This window comes from Arachis ipaensis, chromosome B01 (assembly GCF_000816755.2).
Source record: "Arachis ipaensis cultivar K30076 chromosome B01, Araip1.1, whole genome shotgun sequence".
Classification (NCBI taxonomy): domain Eukaryota; kingdom Viridiplantae; phylum Streptophyta; class Magnoliopsida; order Fabales; family Fabaceae; genus Arachis; species Arachis ipaensis.
In genome coordinates, this window is record NC_029785.2 from 58,210,116 (window position 1) to 58,228,683 (window position 18,568).

Genomic DNA, 18,568 nt, shown 5'->3' on the forward strand with positions numbered 1-18,568 from the left:
ATCAAACAAGAAGACTTACCAAGAACAACTTGAAGATCATGAAGAACACTATGAATGCATGAATTTTTCGAAAAATGCAAGATGAATATGCAATTGACACCAAACTTTCAACTTGACTCAAGACTCAAACAAGAAACATGAAATATTTTTTATTTTTATGATTTTATGATTTTTTTGTATTTTCTTTTAATTTTTTTCGAAAATCATTTTAAAAAAAAAAAGAAAAATAAGGATTCCAAAATTTTTTAATATGAATTCCAGGAATCTTGCCATGTTAGTCTAAAGCTCCAATCTGAGGGTTAGACATGGCTTAATAGCCAGTCAAGCTTTAGCAGAACTTTACATTCAGCAGCCAATTTGCTAAGAAAGATAAAGAAGCTCTTCTCTTGAGTCCAAAAGAATTGAGACATGGCTTTACAGCCAGCCAGGCTTCAACATGCTTCATGAAACACTAGAATTCATTCTTAAAAATTCTGAAGAAAAATATATTTTTGAAAATATTTTTATTTTAAAAAAAATTTTTTTTTGAAAACAAAGGAGAAATTTTTTTGAAAGATTTTTGAAAAATTTTTGAAAAGAAAACAAAAAGAAAGTTACCCAATCTGAGCAACAAGATGAACCGTCAGCTGTCCAAACTCGAACAATCCCCGGCAACGGCGCCAAAAACTTGGTGCACAAAATTGTGATCTCTGGTAATGGCTCCAAAGGCTTGGTGCTCTAATCTCAATTCATAATTTGTCACAACTTCGATACAACTAACCAGCAAGTGCACTGGGTCGTCCAAGTAATAAACCTTACGTGAGTAAGGGTCGATCCCACTGGTTGCATCCTATTCCTCTCTGTGAAAATGGTCCGATGCGCTGTCACTGCATGGCTAATCATCTTCGAGGTTCTCGATCATATTGGAATAGAATTTACTATCCTTTTGCGTCTGTCACTACGCCCAGCACTTGCGAGTTTGAAGTTCGTCACAGTCATTCAATCCCAGAGTCCTACTCGGAATACCACGGACAAGGTTTAGACTTTCCGGACTCTCATGAATGCCGCCATCAATCTAGCTTATACCACGAAGATTCTGATTAAGAGATCTAAGAGATACTCATTCAATCTAATGTAGAACGGAAGTGGTTGTCAGGCACGCGTCATAGGGAATGATGATGATTGTCACGTTCATCACATTCAGGTTGAAGTGCGAATGAATATCTTAGAAGCGGAATAAGATGAATTGAATAGAAAACAGTAGTATTTTGCATTAATCTTTGAGGAACAGCAGAGCTCCACACCTTAATCTATGGAGTGTAGAAACTCTACCGTTTGAAAATACATAAGTGATAATGGAGTTCATTGGTCTCGGCCCCAGAGGGGAACCGGAGTAACCAAGACTCTGAATACAATGATAAAAAGTTCTATTTATAATAAACTAGTCACTAGGGTTTACAGGAGTAAGTAATTGATGCATAAATCCACTTCCGGGGTCCACTTGGTGTGTGCTTGGGCTGAGCTTGAAGTCTACATGTGGAGAGGTCATTCTTGGAGTTGAACTCCAGCTTTTGTGCCATTTTGGGCGTTGAACTCCACTTTGCAACTTGTTTCTGGCGCTGGACGCCAGAATTGGGCAGAGAGCTGGTGTTGAACGCCAGTTTGTGTCATCTAAACTTGGGCAAAGTATGGACTATTATATATTTCTGGAAAGCCCTGGATGTCTACTTTCCAACGCAATTGAAAGCGCGCCATTTTGAGTTCTGTAGCTCCAGAAAATCCATTTTGAGTGCAGGGAGGTCAGAATCCAACAGCATCAGCAGTCCTTCTTCAACCTCTGAATCTGATTTTTGCTCAAGTCCCTCAATTTCAGCCAGAAAATACCTAAAATCACATAAAAACACACAAACTCATAGTAAAGTCCAGAAATGTGAATTTAACATAAAAACTAATGAAAACATCCCTAAAAGTAACTAGATTCTACTAAAAATATACTAAAAATAATGCCAAAAAGCGTATAAATTATCCGCTCATCAGTGCATCGCGTTTAGAGATGCGCACGCGCACTTATGTGTATGTGCCAATGTTGCACATGACTCACTAAAGTGCAACTCGTGGCCAGCAATTTCTGGTGCATTTTGGGCCCAATCCAACTCATTTCTGATGCTATTTAACCCAAAGATTGAAGAGGGATGAGACATCTAGTCATTATTAGTTTAGTTTAGATTAGTTTTAGAGGGAAAGTTAGTTTTAGAGAGAGAAGCTCTCACTTCTCTCTAGGATTAGGATTAGGTTAGATCTAGATTAGAATTTGTTAGATATAGGTTAATTTCATGCTTAGATTTACGTTTCCTTTTGTAATTCTTCTTCTTCTACATCTCTTCTCTCTAGTTTTGCTTTTAATTCTTGTAATTCTCTACTTTTATGTTGATGCACTTTTGTTCTTTCCTTTTCCTTTTAATGCAATTTATGTTTTCATGTTCCTTTATTATTGATTTGATTTGTTGTTGTTTAATTCCTTACAATTTAGTAGTGTAGATTTACTTTCCTTGCAATTTTACTATGCTTTCCTTTTATATCTTCTAAGTGTTTGATAAAATGCTTGGTTGGATTTTAGAGTAGAATTTTATGCTCTTGGCTTGGGATGGTAACTTAGGAACTCTTGAGTTACTAATGTCCAAGTGATTGATGATTGGGAGCCATTAACTCTAGGTCTCACTAATTGAATTGGTGGAAAGCTAGGACTTATGGACTTGGATTGATATAGCTCATTTGACTTTTCTTTACCTAGTTAGAGGATGACTTAATGGGATTGATCCTTGCCAATTCTCATGTTGTGGTTAGTGATAAGGATAGAGATCCTTGACCACCAAACCCTTGCCAAGACCTTTGTAGCTATTAGTTTACTTCCTTGCCATTTATCTTTCATGTCTCTTATCAAAACCCCAAACATAACTCATAACCAATAACAAGGACACTTTATTGTAATTCCTAGGGAGAACGACCTGAGGTTCCAATACTTCGGTTTATAAATTTAGGGGTTTGTACTTGTGACAAACAAATTTTTGTATGAAAGGATTATTGATTGGTTTAGAAACTATACTTGCAACGAGATCTCATTTGTGAATTCTAAACCGTAAAAAATTCCAATCATCAGTAGGGATGGTCTCAGCCTCAGGAAAAACAATCTTTCCATCAACCACAACTTTGTCAAAATCAATGAGAGTGTGGTCGACCTCGGGTGCAAGAACCCAGAATTGAGCTTTCAAATTTTCAGCCATCTCATCCATCTCCAAGGCCACCAATTCCTCTAAGCACCCATGCTCCTTCTTTAGCCTGGTAAGTACTTCCTTCAAATCCAGCTTCTCCCCAAACATGTGAGTATAACTCTCCTCGTCCTTCATCAGTAATCTCTCTGCCATAGCATAAGCCACCTCAGATTGCTTCACCCTCTTGTGAAGTTTTGAAAGATCGGAAGTAAGAACCCTTTTCTCAACTTTCAACCCTGACTTGGCCTCCCAAAGAGAAGTGACCTCAGCATGAAGGTCAATCAACTCTTTCTGGATAGTACCAAGCAGAGTTTCCTCTAATTGCTTTACAAGGGCTGAACACAACCCTGCCGTCCGAACACTCCCTTGGGCTAGTACCTCCGACTACCTTTTGAGGGAGACATCATCCATGCTTTTAGAACTATAGGGAAGGATATATTCCGCACAAAAGGCAACGTCATTGAAATCCTGGTCATAAGCACTACCATACTCAGAAGATGAAGTCTTTCATTTTCAAAAACTCGATTCGGTGAAAGGGGCATAGGGGGAACAGTCCGAGGTAGAGGCTCTGTATTTAAAGGTGGAAGAGGAGGAAGAACGACTCTGGCCGATTGAGAAGAGCACGAATCCGACTTAGAAGGAGCAGAGATACCGCGCTGTTTACTAGCCTCTTTCAATTGGTCAGCCCGAGTAGCAACATTCTTCTTTGCTTGGCCGCACTCTCTGTAATGCATCTAAACCATTGGTCATCCTTGCTACAAAAACAAAAAAACAAAACAAGGAAAGAGACTAAGGTTACATAAGTCAGACAAACATAAAAGAAGTGTCTGCAAAATGAAAAGCTAGCTACCTGGTTTGATACGAACATAGCTCGGGTTGCCTATCAAAAAATTTTCCGTGTCAAAATGAGGAGCTCGGCCCCAACAATCCTGAAATAAGGTTACTATACACTCTTTTACCTCATCCAAATTCTCAAGGTTGTACTTAATGACACTGGAAGCCTCCTCCCAGTACAAACAAAAAATAGGTTCAACTCTCTCATTGAAGTAAAAAGGTCGAACACCCTTTACAAGTCGGACCTTAAAGAAATAGTTCTTAAAATCATAAAAAGACTCATCAAAAATAGAAAAAAGTTTTCTCCCTTGAATAGGTCAGAAAGAAAGCCAGTGTTGTCTTTTAGAGCTGAAAGATTTGGCAAGCTGAAAAAGATAAAAAAAAAGTTTTGGAAGAAAGGGGAAGATCAAGCTCTCAGCTTATTAATTGATAAACTTTCATAAAGCCCTATGAGTTCAGGTGGAGCTGAAAAGGAGCCACTTTATAGAAATAAAGAATCTCGGTTTCAAAATCAGTAAAAGGGAGGGATACCCCCAGCCTAGTAAACAAACAGTCATACATGAAAAGAAAATAACTTTTTGAGTTGTTAAGTTGGTGGAAACAAATTCTATCCTGAGTGTCAGGAGCTACCAGCTCATACTTCCTCTCATCATCTTGGTTCCTGCAAATTCTATGTTGTAAACAAAACTTTTCTACATACTCGTTGTCAACTATGGGGACAGAAAAAAGAACAGTAACATCTACCTAGTTCAAGTCAGAAGGTACTTTAGACGACATGCTGAAAACTACTGAACGAGACATAAAGGGTTATACCTACAAAAAAGCAATATGAAGCTGTCACTACAAAAACTCACGAGCTACAAATCGGGAACAACAACACCACATTCAATGTACACAAAAGAAGTTAGACTATCCTCAAGGATGGGACATTCAACCTGCTCTACTAGAATATGAAATGACGCCATTACTTAGGATGAAAATGGCACCATTTGGGGTAAGATGAAACCTCAGAATTCAACATAAACCCAGAATCTATAATTTTTGCAAATAATAGTAAAATCCATAACAAAGAGATAACGAATAGAAATTATAAAAGAAAATCTACCACTACAAGAGCAACCAAAAGACCGTTGTGATGATAGCAAACAAGAAAATCTCTACAAGCAAGTAGCAAGAGGCCAATTTTTGAAAAGACCATATTTTTAGAAGCTTAAAAGCTTCATCCATCAAGAAACATCAACTAGCAACGACAATGAAGAATAAAAGGGAAAGAAAAATCAACCTTAATAAAGAATAAAAGGAAAGAGAAAATGCAGCAAAGCAAACGGACAATCTTAAAACGCCTTAAGTGACATGAAGATTTAAAATAGAATCTCAAGGAGAGAAATCTTGAAGATCAACAAAAATGGAATCACGGTGAAGAAGAAAGAAAGTTTGAGAGAAATGAAGTGAAAGTTTCAAAAGTAGAAACGAAAAAGAGGAAAGAGAAAAAGAATTACGTTTATATAGCCACTAGGGGCAAAATGGTAATCTCACCCCCATTTAATGACATGCACGGTTACCAAGGTAACTGAAAAGAGGCGCAAATGGTTACGAAAAGATGTGATGTTCAGATTCAAAAAACACATCAAGTACCTGACCGGATCCCAAAGAAGGCCGTAAACCCGACATGATGGAACAAAAGCTACAAGAGATCAAGAACGACTTAAAAATGTTTGAGCGCGATCAAGTAAAGTTCGGTCTCAAGCAGAGACACTATTCATACCTTAGCCTACAATTTAACCAGGCCCAAAATGATTAAAAACCTAGTCTATAGAGTAAGAGTCTAGATCACACTCTGGGACCTATCCGACCTCATAAAGGTTAGCCCACGTGGCGACAACTTAGCCCAACTTATTCAAAATAAGATGAATCTCAACCGACTCTTACGATCACTCCTACTTATTTAGAAAGGAGATCTCAACAACCTCCATAATAAAAAGGAGTAATAAATTCACTATCAAAGGTGGAATTATTCCAATGTTAGTTATTGACTCTATATCCACACTTACAAATACCTTGACACCCTCAGGTAATTTTCGAACTCCAATCTACTAAAAACCTGCCTAAACCTATGCTAACTTAATCATCAGAGTCCCTTGTAGATACTGATGACTTGCATCATCTATCTTTTTCTCTTAACCAAAAAGACCATAGAATTAGTAGTTTCTCATTCAATTGATGCAATTACTTGAACTAATTGATGAATCTTATAGTACATTGGTTTGAAAAGGATCTTGTTTGAATTTCAGGTGAAAATAGCAACAAAAGAGGAAGAAAGAAAGAAAAATAAGCTGGGCGTGTGTACTGGACATGCCACTTGGTGCAAACGCCAACAACTTGAATGGGCGTGGCACGCCAGCTATAGGGCATGGCATGCCAGTTAGCAACTCCAGAGGAGAGCTCATGATGAATTACAATGGGTGTGGCATGCCAAGGTCAGGCGTGGAACGCCAGCTATCAATTCCAGAAGAGAGTCCATGAAGCTCACAATGGGCGTGGCACGCCAAGTAGATGAACCACAAGGGGCGTGGCACGCCTAGGTCAGGCGTGGCACGCCATTTATCAACTACAGAGAAGGGACTCCAAGCTTTACAATGGGCGTGGCACGCCAACTACAAATTCCAGATAAGGATCCTTTAAGACCTGCAAGGGGCGTGGCATGCCAGGCTAGGCATGGCACGCTAACCCTATCATCCACAATGGGTGTGGCACACCAGGTCAAAGGCATGGTACGCCAGTACAACAGAATAGAGGAGGATGGAAGAAGCATCAAGAATGGTATGCAACTTGAGACTTGAGGCGTGGCACGCCAAGTTAAAGATACAATGGGCATGCCACTTGGTACTAGAGGCGTGGCACGCCAAGCTCATGCGCCCTCAACACCACTATGGGTGTGCCACGCTAGATCTGGGCGTGGCACGCCAGTTCATTTGACCAAAGAGGGGAAGTAAAGCTCCAAACAAGGGTGTGGCATGCCAGATCGAAGGCGTTGCACGCCAGCACAAGCCTTTAGTGAAGAAGATCAATGGGCGTGCCACTTGGGACTTTAGGCATGGCACGCCAAGGAAAAATAACAATGGGCATACCACTTGATGCTTAGGGCGTGGCACGCCAACCATGCTTGCACCATGGGCGTGCCACATGAATCCTGGGCGTGGCACGCCAGTTTACTGGGCCAGAGGAGAGTACTCATGCTCGGTTGAGACCGTGGCATGCCAGTGCTACTTTCCAGAGAAGAAAGACGAAGAGTTCAACAAGGGCGTGGCACGCTACTACTGGGTGTGGCACGCCAATTACATCAACAAGAAGAGAAGAAGGAGGGCTTCGCTGAAGGCGTGGCACGCTAGTCACGCTAGTTCAAGTTTCTAGAGAGGAAGAAGGGAGATATCACCTGGGTGTGCCACTTGAGTTCGAAGGCATGGCACGCCAGGCTAGCTATACAAAAGGAGCGTGCCACTTGGAAGCCAGGCGTGGCACGCGAAGCCAAGCTGAGAGGCTGGGCGTGACACGCCAAACACACACCAGGCACATGTCTTACTTTAAATTAGTTTTCCTTTAAATTTTAATTGTAATTTTCTTTTCCTTTTTGTAATTTTTATAGGAGTAGTATAAATACCCCTTGAAAGTACTGAAAAGGGGGTTGGTTAGTTGGTTGGTGGGGTTGGCTAGTAGAAGGAATTAGTTTAGTTTTACTTCACTTTATCTTCTTCTATCTCTTGTATTTTTCTCTAAGCTATGAGTAGCTAAACTCCCTCTCATTGGGAGAAGGAGCTCTGTTGTACTTGATGGATTAATGATAGTGAATTTCTTCTTCTCTTCATCTTCTCTTTGATTTGCTAGAAGGAATTTTGTTTCTTAAGTCTAGTGTTCAATAATCTTGGAAAAGAGGTTGAATGCAAATTGGGTTTCATGGGAACCTTAGAAAAGGAAACATGGAACCGTGCTTGAAATCCCTTCTCACACTTGAGTATATCTGGATTTTGGGATTCGATATGGTGACATGAAATCCACCCACTATTTGGATCTATGAGGATGTGTGGTTTAATCAGGGACCAAACTTATCTCTTTTCACGAGCAATTAGACCAAAGAATTGGCTGATTATCAAGATTTGAGATATTAAATCACCAAGGAATTGGGGTTCAATCAATCATGATTGCCAAGAGGTCAATGAGTTGCATGATTGAAGATGAGATGATCTAGATTTGATCCAAAGAGAGCAACATCTCCTAATCCCAATGAATTTCCCTATTCTTATCTTCCCTATTCTTTATAGCTTTCTTTAATTTCTGCTATCAACCCATTCCCCATTTACAATTCAGTCATTTATGTTTCAGCAATTTATTTTCATGCTCTTTATAATTCTGCACTTTATTACTTTTCTTTATCTTTAAGTCATTTACAATTCTGTCATTTAAAATTCTGCACCCAGTAATTCTTATTGATTAGCTTGACTAAATCACCCATTAACTAAAGTTGCTCAATCAATCAATCTCTGTGGGATTCGACCTCACTCTACTGTGAGTTATTACTTGACGACAATTTGGTATACTTGCCAAGGACGAATTCATTATATTCATTATAGTGATATAGTGCAAATCTAGTCCATCAAGTTTATGGCACCATTGTCGGGGATTGATTTTGAATTGAGAATGATTAAGTTGATGAGTATTTAGATTAAACATTTTTTATTTTACTTTGTTATTCATTTTAATTTCAGTACCTGATTTCTTTCTCTCTTTTAACACTTGAATTTTCAGTTGTTCATTGTATATATAACCACTCTAACAAGAAGCACACTAACTGTTTGATGCTTTGCATCAACCACATTTGACTTACCCACCCTTCTTCCAAAGAGGGTGTTAATCGTTGCTCTAGATAGTGTTTTGTGTTGTGTATGACAGGGAGGAGAAGAGCTATAACCTCTTACAATTTCGAACTTGAAATAACATTTCTAAGATTGAAAAGAGAGGCAGTGGCAAGAGGCAAAAGGGTGGTTGGTGAAGAAGAAGAAGAGAATCTAACTCAAAATATGGAAGGTGAAGCACACAACCATCAAGATGAAGTAGTGGGAAACTATGCTCCCCCACAAGAAAGGAGAGTGCTAGGCTCTTATATCAATCCCAATCCTGGGAATTGTGGGAGTAGCATCTTGAAACCCACCATACATGCCAACAATTTTGAGCTCAAACCATAGCTCATCACTCTTGTTTAGAATAACTGTTCAATCGGAGGAAGTGCTCAAGAAGATCCAAATCAACATCTAACCACATTCTTGAGAATCCGTGATACAGTGAAGGCTAATAGTGTTCACCCTGACACCTATAAACTGCTTTTGTTCCCCTTCTCTCTCAGGGATAAAGCATCTAAGTGGTTGGAATCATTTCCAAAAGAGAGTTTGACAACTTGGGATGATGTTGTGAACAAGTTCTTGGTAAAATTTTACCCTCTCCAAAGAGTCAACAAGTTGAGAGTTGAGGTACAAATATTTAGACAACAAGATGAGGAGACTCTCTATGAAGCTTGGGAGAGATACAAAGAGTTGACAAGAAAATGCCCCCATATATGTTCAATGAGTGGGTCCAACTGCACATATTTTATGAAGGATTGTCTCAGGAGTCAAAGAAGGCTCTAGACCACTCTTCAGGAGGCTCTCTCAATAATAAGAAGACAATTGAAGAGGCCATAGACATCATAGAAATTGTGGCTAACAATTAGTATTTCTATGCCTCCGATAGGAACTCAAGAAGGGGAGTAATAGAGCTAAACCACATAGATGCTCTGCTGGCTCAAAACAAGGTGATCACAGCTCAACTAGCAGCTCTAACCAAGCAAATGGAGAAAAATCAAGTCTTAGCAATTAATACTCAAGCACATATACAAGAAGGAGATGGCCTAGAAGTTGAATGTGAATGGGAGCAAGCCAACTATGTGAACAATTCATCAAGACAACCATATGACTCCAATGCTAAAACATACAACCCAGGTTGGAAGAACCACCCAAACTTTGGGTGAAAAAACCAACAAAATCATACCCGAGACCATAAACTATATCACTCTAACTAATACAACAACCCCATCCATCAATATAACAATCATAGGCCCTACCACAACCCACATAATGTCCCCTACCATTCAAACCAACAACCACACAGCAACCATTCCCAAAACGTATTATCCCTAATCCCACAACCATGTGATGATAGTGGAAATTTTGCAAGATTAGAAGCTATGATGGCACAAATGGCAGGGGATATTGCCACTGTTGTAGAGAGACAATTGCAAGCTGAAAAAAGATAGATTCAATCCAAGAGGAGGCCATGTCCAACATAAAGAACCAAGGGGCAGCAATATCAAAACTGGAATCACAACTAGGATACCTATCCAAGCAGATACCAATGCCTACAAATACATTTTTCAGCGACACCATGACCAATCCAAGAGGGGAATGCAAGGCCATCACACTAAGAAGTGGGAAGGTGGTGAAAGAGACATCCTCAAGCCACAATTTGCAAGAAGAAGAGGTTGCAAATGACTTAGTAATGCACCACTATTTCGTGGTATATTTTGTGCTTAATTTAGAGGATTTTATCAACTTCCTTTACACTTATCCACATAAAATGCATGGTTTTGTGTCTCCTTCCTAATTTTGATTAATGATTGAAAACATGCTTTTTAGGCCCTAAATAAGCTATATTTTAATCTCCCTCTATTATCATTCGATGCCATGATCTGTTTGTTGAGTGATTTCAGAGTTTATAGGGGGCAATAATGGTTTAGAAGAGAGAAAAAAAGCATGCATAAGTGGAAGGAGCATGAAAAATGGAGCTTTGGAGTATTGGCATCGATGCGCAACGCGTAGTCGACGCGCACGCGTGGAAGCTTGGATCTGGATTGGCGCGCAAAAGTTGACGCATACGCGTGGCTGGGCAGAATTCCCATCGACGCGTATGCGTGCTCAACGTGTACGCGTGGATTGCAAAAACCTAGATGACGCGTACGCGTGACCTACGCGTACGCATGACGCTCGGCGCATGACCTCATTAATAAAATCGTGGCTGGCGATTTCTGAGGACCTCCAGGCCCAGTTTGAGCTAAATTCTGGAGGGAAAAGACCCAAGGGATCAAGGATTGAAGGGGGATTCACACATTTTACACTTTCTTAGCTAGTTTTTGAGTTTATGTTTCTAGAGAGAGAAACTCCAACTTCTCTCTAGGTTTTGGCTTTCTCAATTTCAATTGCACTTGGATCCTTTGGTTAGATCTGAATTTGATTCAATTTTACATTGCTTTAATTTGTAGATCTCATTCTTCTACTCTCAATTTAATGTTCTTGTTACTCTAGCATTGTAGATCTTGGCTTTGGATCTTGTTATTTTGATTTCTATTAATGCATTGAGGAATTTCATGTTCATTGTTGTTAATTGTTTGATTATTGCTAATTGTTTGCAATAGATAGCTTTAATTCAACTTCTCTTCTCAATTTCATGATGTCTTGCACTATTGCTCACCAAGTGCTTGAGAAAATGTTAACTATAGCTATGGAGTAGATCTTCACTCTTGGCTTGGGGGTTGGGTAATTAGAGACACTTGAATTGTGAAGGTCTTTCGTTGATTGACAATTGGAAATTGCTAATTGATTTGAATGACACTAACTCTAGTCTCTCCTTGGGATTTGACTAGGACTTGTAGACTCAAATTGATTCCACTTCACTTTTCTTCATGGTTAGATGTTAACTAAGTGGAGCAATAACCAATTCTTATCACAATTGATGGAGACAATGAGGATAGGAATTCCAATTCTCACCCCTAGCCAAGGTTTTTATATTGATTGATTGTCATTCACTTTTGTTTAGTTCAAGTACTTGTGTCCCTTAGTCTACTTGTTATTTGTTCGTTGTTTTAATGCAAGCTCATTTACATTTCTTGTATCCAATATCAAACACCAAGAGAACCCCTAACCAATGATGTGCACCTTAGAGAAACTCCTAGGGAGAACGACTCGGAACTAATACTCTCGGTTATTGATTTTGAATTGTGGACACACATTTTCTATGTTTGATGCGTTATAACTTGTTGGTTTAGACTATATTCACGACAAAATTTATTGGTAAAATTCTATACCGACAAAATATCGCGCATCACTTAGAAATCAAGAAGGAAGAAAAGACACATACTCCAGCTGCACCAAAACAAGTCTTGAAGCCCTATGTACCAAAGGCACCTTACCCACAAAGGCTAAGAAATGATGGGAAGGATAGTCAGTTTTCTAGATTCTTGGAGATCTTTAAGAGGCTCCAAATCAGTATCCCTTTTGTTGAGGCATTAGAGCAAATGCCACTCTATGCCAAGTTCGTAAAAGAGCTCATGACAAAGAAAAGAAACTGGGGAGAAAAGGAAACTATAGTGCTCACAGAAGAATGTAGTGCAATTATACAAAAGACGCTTCCCCAAAAGATGAAAGATCCTGAGAGCTTTCAAATCCCCTGCATCATAGGGGATATTAGCATTGAAAGAGCATTATGTGATCTGGGAGCTAGTATCAACCTTATGTCCTTGGCCAATGGCCATGATGAAGAGAATGAGAATTGAAGAAGCCAAACCAACAAGCACTACAAAAAAAAGGTCTATGGTAGCTAGTAAAAAGGGTGACCATTCACGGTTTTGGACCTATGGTCACAGTTTTTTATCGTGGCCTATTCTCTTGTGGCCATAGGTCTATGGTCACAGATTTTTTATCTATGGTCACGGTTTCAATTTTCAAATTCTGACACTTTAGGCCACGTTTTTTCACCGTGACCATAGCCTCAATGGTCACCCCTCCTTAAAACCGTGACCATAGACTCTATGGTCACCCCTCCTTAAAACCGTGACCGTAGCCTTATCTATGGTCAAGATTTTTGCCATGACCATAGTTCTATGGTCACCCCATATTAAAACTGTGACCATAGCCCTATCTATGGTCACGGTTTTTCCCGTGACCATAGCCTCTATGATCACACCTCCTTAAAACCGTGACCATAACCCTATCTATGGTCACGATTTTTCGCCGTGACCATAGCCTCTATGGTCACCCCACCTTAAAACCGTGACCATAGCCCTATCTATGGTCACCCCACAAAATCGTGACCATAGCCTTATCTATAGTAACGGTTTTTACCGTGACCAAAGCCTATTTTTTTATGAGATTTAATTTTTTTTTAAAGCATAATCACATCCCAAAATAATAATGATCACAAAATAAATCTAAAAATAAAAAATGATAATCAACAATTAAGATAAGTTGTGATTAAAATAACCGACTAACATATCAATATAGTTGATATCAATATAGTTGAGTGAATACACTTGTCTCAATCTTAGTTTTATACAGTGATATATACACTAACACTAAGTAGACACTATTAACAAAATTGTTCCACAGACGTGAGAGCAATACAATTTAGATTCTACCAGAATAAATTGTTTCTGGTATTGCTATTCTTTCTTCTCAACGCTCGAAAACTTTTGTTTCAGCCACTTAAACATTTGAAAGCTCAACACCTGCTTCATTAACATGCAAAATAAAATCACATTAGACATAAACACCTACATTTATTCTTCTTCAACTTAGGGAAAAAATATCATTAAAACATATATACATCACACATATAATAGCTAGTACACACTATACAACACACATCCACATCATAGTATATGACACATCATAAAACAATATAAAGTACTTGAAGAGATAGTTGTATATATTACCAAAGTACTTGAAATTCTCTGAGTAGCTTCTTTTTGTTTTTAAAACTTCATTTTTGACAGACTTCATTGCAGCTCTTAATTCCTATAAAGCACCAAATAATATAAATATAGCACAAGTAAAAAGAAAATAGAAATAAAAAATGAAGCAACATAAACAACAAAGCAAACCTAAAAAGCTCTAGATTGGCAATCGACAAAACTTAAGTAAGTATGCTCCTTATTCTTCCAATTCACAGATCTGGATTCTGAAAAAATCCTAATTTTCAAGTTTCTTCTTCTCCTCAAATTTACTTTGTTCAAGCTGCAAAGAAATTATTAAAGCATGTTTTGTAATTTTAAATGCTAAATCATTTCAATTTATATTCAGCAGCCTACTCTTAATTTTAGCAGCCATACAATTCAAATAGATTTTTTTATTTGGTGACTTGAATTCTTAAGATGATATGTCATTAAGGCATTGTGCAGGTAAACGACTCAAGATGATGTGGTCTCTGAATATGTGAAATTTGCATACTCGTACATAACATACGGCTCTACCCTGTGCAGCATATTCATGGTTGCTTTACCTTGAGGATTACACCATTAAAGATCTGAAGCCAAAAGAAACTCGAAATAAGGCTATACTCTAATACCACAAGGACATGGTGTATAAATATAAGATACACCACAATTAAGAGCATAATTTGGGGGAGAATAAGTTGTGAAAGAAAATTGACATAACTTTGAATTTTATGTTGTGACTAATATTGGTGGCCTTGAGACATTGCGCATATTACTGAATACACAAGACAAACAACACAATCAAAAGAATAATGTTTTCTAACCATTACCTTCCAAAGTGAGGTTTTTCTACCAAGTAGATCATAATACATGAAATTTAACAAAAACAAATGCTTCTCAAGAATGACAAAATAAAATTCAGTACAATGGGGCACTTAAGGAATTATTTTGACGTCAACAGCAAATGAACCAATAAAACAGATCGAGACAGCACTTAAGAACAGACTTCATAACTATAGCATAGTTGAAGGGTCCAAAAATCATTCGTGGATAAAGCTGACTATGCCAGTATCAATGGCATAGTAGTGGAGAAACACATTGCATGCATGGCAGCACACACATAAACATAGTAGTTCAAATCATAACAATAGATTTACCATCTTGCAACTTCCTTACCATCTTGCAGAGTAGCATGGTATACTGATCCAAAGCCTCCTCTCCCAATCTTTTTGTCCTCTGAGAAGTTTTCGGTCAATTCAAGCAACTCTTGCAGGTGAAATCCTCCAAATCTCTATCTTTTCCCTTGCTAGTTATGTGGCTGAAAGGGTTCTTTGAGATTCCATGGACAATTTGAACTTCTGCTTCCATTGATGAGGTCCAAGTGTCATCTAATCTGCCAGGGTCATGGTCGCGGCCTCGGCCTCCTCTACCTGTGCAGTGTCAGTAAAATAAGCACTCAATAGAGATAATTATTTAGATGCTCAAAGAGTCTAATGAACTATTCTATTATCATCAAGTATCATACCCACACATAACAATGTTACCAACAAGTTCAAAAGTTTAATTCATACCCCTTTTATTTATAAAACTAATACATACTTTTTTTAACTACTTCATCATCAGGTTGAAGGTCGTAGAAACCTTTTAATGTTGGTGGCATCCTTTTCTTTGTAACTAAAGTTTGGTCCCATTGCTGGTTAGTAAAGCTTTTTTCATCTTTGTTCACACTTTCATCCTTTAAGCTGGCTTCCAATTCAATTGATCCTGTTACAAACATGGTTTCCATTTTTGTTAATGAGTGAAAAAGAGGTAAGAAACATAAAGAGGCAAATGGAATTACAAATAAAAGATAAACCCAGTATCGGCATGTGGAAAAGGATGAACTGTTTACACACAAATGACACAAGGAATACATAATTGAGATTTAATGACACAAGAAACACTTCAAAGCAAACCCCAATGACATAAAATAATTGAGCCAAACAGCAACACTAACGATACATAATTGAGCCAGAGCAGTGACAACAATACCTCCGGCAGTAAGAGAACAACTGGGTTCATCTCCAATGGCGGCGGCAGAGACGAACTCCGGTGGCAGTGACGCTGAGCAGAAACGGCGGAGGAGCGAGGCTCACTCTCTTCGGGCCTTGTTCATCTCTTTCTCTGGGTTTCTTCCACTACGACGGCGGCACCTTCAATCGACGACGACGGTGACTCCGACCACACCAGCGGTGATGGCGACGGTCCCTCTCATCTCTGTCGCGAGCTTCCTTCTCGATCCGAGCATCGACTGCGACGGCGGCTGCCAGTTCCGTCGGCGCCGTCTGCTTCCTCTTCCCTCTCTTCCCTTCTCCGTTTTCCCTCTCTCTCTCTCTGCGCTTTCGTGGGTGTGTGCGTGTGTTACCGTGAAGAGAGGAGGGTCGTTTGAGGGTTTGTATTTTGGGAAATTAGGGGTGTGGGGGATTAGGGTTAGGGTTTGTGATTTTTAATTTGGGAATTAGAGTTAGAAATTAGGAATTTTATAAGAGAATTTGGATAAAATAGATATTTTGATAAAATTGATGGATAGAATAATAATTTTAAATTAAATATACTCCACTAAAAATATTTTAAGAATACTATTTACAATATATTGCTGAAAAATATTTAAGATTATAAAAAATATATAAAAACCGTGACCATAGACCCTTTTAGGTCACCATTTCAAAAAATCGTGACCATAGACCCTTTTAGGTCACTCCCAAAAACTGTGACCATAGACCTCTTTAGGTCACCCCCAAAACCGTGACCATAGACCCTTTTAGGTCACCCCCCAAAACCGTGACCATAGACCTTTTTAGGTCACCCTTTCGAAAAACTGTGACCATAGACCCCTTTAGGTCACCCCCCAAAACCGTGACCACAGACCCCTTTAGGTCACCCCCAAAACCGTAACCATAGACCCCTTTAGGTCACCCCCAAAACCATAACCATTGACTGTTTTAGGTCGCCTTTTTTTGAAAAACTATGGCCATAGACCCTTTTTGGTCACATTAAAAACCCGTGACCATAGACCCTTTTAGGTCACCCCCCAAAACCGTGACCATAGATCCTTTTAGGTCACCCTTTTTTGAAAAACCGTGACCATAGACCCTTTTTGGTCACTGTAAAAAATCGTGACCATAGACCCCTTTAGGTCACCCCAAAACCGTGACCACAGACCCATTTAGGCCACTCTTTTTTAAAAAACCGTGACTATAGATACTCTATGGTCACCCTTTTTCCAAAAAGTGTGACCATAGCTTTTTTTTTTGTTACGGTAAAAAACCGTGACCATAGACCCTCTATGGTCACGGTTTTTTACCGTGACGAAAAAAACCGTGGCCATAGACCCAAAATGTTGTAGTGGAGAATGGTACTTCAATTAGCTGATAGGGCATTTAAGTTTTCCCATGGAGTAGTAGAAGACTTGGTTAAAGTGGGAGAGTTCATCTTCCCAGCTGATTTTGTTGTGCTTGACATGGAGGAAGAGTCTAATGCATCAATCATACTAGGAAGACCATTCTTGGCAACAGCCGGAGCTATAATTGATGTGCAAAAGGGAGAGTTAGTTCTAAGATTGCATGAAGAAAAGATGGTGTTCAATATTTTTACTAGAATGAGCTATCCCAAGGAGTCCATTCGAGAATGTATGATGGTAGACACAATGGAAAAGCTGGTTCAAAGAGTCCTAGAAGAAGATCAATGTGAAGAGCAATGGAGCAAGATCATCAAACATCATGTGGTCAACTACCACAGGAAATCACAGAAGGCTCAATTATGCTAGACAAGGCAAACAAAGAGAAGATGGAGGCACCAAAGCTAGAGTTGAAAACCTTACCCCTAAGCTTGAAGTATGCTTACTTGGGGAGCAACAACACATATCCAATAATCATCAACTCAAGCTTGAGTGAAGAACAAGTAGAGAAGCTCATCAATGTGTTGAGGCAACACAAGGATGCCATAGGGTGAATACTTTCAGATCTAAAGGGAATTAGCCCTTCAATGTGCATGCATAAGATCCTTCTTGAGGAGGATGCCAAGCCTTCAATACAACCACAAAGAAGGCTGAACCCCTCAATGCAAGAAGTAGTGCAAAAAGAAGTGTTGAAGTTATGGCAAGCAGGGGTGATTTATCCTATCTCAGACAGTTCTTGGGTGAGCCCTATTCAAGTAGTCCCTAAGAAGGGAGGAATCACAGTTGTGGCAAATGAAAGAAATGAATTCATACCAAGAACAGTGACTGGATGGCGCATGTGTATAGACTACAGGAAGCTCAATGAAGCCACAAGAAAGGACCATTTTTCTCTACCATTCATGGACCAAATGTTGGAGAGATTTGCCAGACATGAATACTACTGTTTCACTGATGGATACTCAGGCTACAACCAGATTGTAGTGGATCCTAAAGACCAAGAGAAGACTTCTTTCACTTGCCCTTATGGTGTTTTTGCATATAGACGCATGCCCATTGGTTTGTGTAATGCACCTGCTACATTCCAAAGGTGCATGCTATTCATATTTTCTGATATGATTGAGAGGTTTATTGATGTTTTCATGGATGATTTTTCAGTATTTGGTGACTCTTTTCCTAATTGTTTACACCATCTTGCCTTGGTGCTCAAGAGATGCCAACAGACTAACCTAGTTTTGAACTGAAAAAAGTGCCATTTTATGG

The 18,568-nt window shown here is 39.1% G+C and overlaps 1 long non-coding RNA gene across 7 annotated transcripts; it reads right to left on the minus strand.

The window, feature by feature from the left end:
- On the minus strand, positions 13,409-16,351 carry LOC107630692. 7 transcript variants are annotated; one of them, XR_002361697.1, is made up of 7 exons: positions 15,904-16,351; positions 15,472-15,636; positions 15,049-15,302; positions 14,439-14,462; positions 14,041-14,173; positions 13,873-13,954; positions 13,409-13,665 (listed from the first exon to the last, which is right to left on the minus strand). It is a non-coding gene; the product is annotated as an uncharacterized LOC107630692 (long non-coding RNA). The 7 variants fall into 7 exon arrangements; XR_001618362.2 differs by lacking the exon at positions 14,439-14,462; XR_002361701.1 differs by lacking the exon at positions 14,041-14,173.